Source organism: Pterocles gutturalis, unplaced genomic scaffold (genome assembly GCF_000699245.1).
Source record: "Pterocles gutturalis isolate BGI_N339 unplaced genomic scaffold, ASM69924v1 scaffold24461, whole genome shotgun sequence".
Classification (NCBI taxonomy): Eukaryota; Metazoa; Chordata; class Aves; order Pterocliformes; family Pteroclidae; genus Pterocles; species Pterocles gutturalis.
This window is the reverse complement of record NW_010103685.1, coordinates 4230-4749: the sequence shown is the minus strand read 5'-3', so window position 1 is coordinate 4749 and position 520 is coordinate 4230.

Sequence of the window (520 nt, the reverse complement as noted above, 5' to 3'; positions counted from 1 at the left end):
CTCCATCCCGGGGCAGACCTGCCGTTGGCTCTTCTCTGTGGGACAAGTAGGGGGAAATTGCTGTCAGGGGGACCTTTAAAATACCCGATAAAAACCAAAGCTCTAATAGGACCCTCTGGTCAGAGGCAGAACTCAGTAAATCTGAGCAGGAAATAAGATGCTTATTTGTAATAACGAGGGTAACTGGGTAAGATGGTCAAAAGAGATCATAAGGTCATCAACCTTTGGGTTCTTTAAGTGAAAATCAAGAATCTTTTTTAAAAAAAAAGTATATTGTATTTCTGTGGTCTTCCGTTTGTCTTTGTCCAGTTCTTGCAGGCAGAAGGAATGAAAATATTCCAGTTGCACAAGGACATGGAGGCAGGAGGTTGCTCTTTTATGACTGGGTTTACGTTGTGGGGGGTCTGGGGGAGCAGGGACCCTGGCTCTGGTTCCACTAGAAAGCTCTGGGGATGTAGAAGCTGACGTGCTAAGGGCTGGTGTGGTGTGCGGGTAATGACAGCGATTGGGGAAGGGGGGT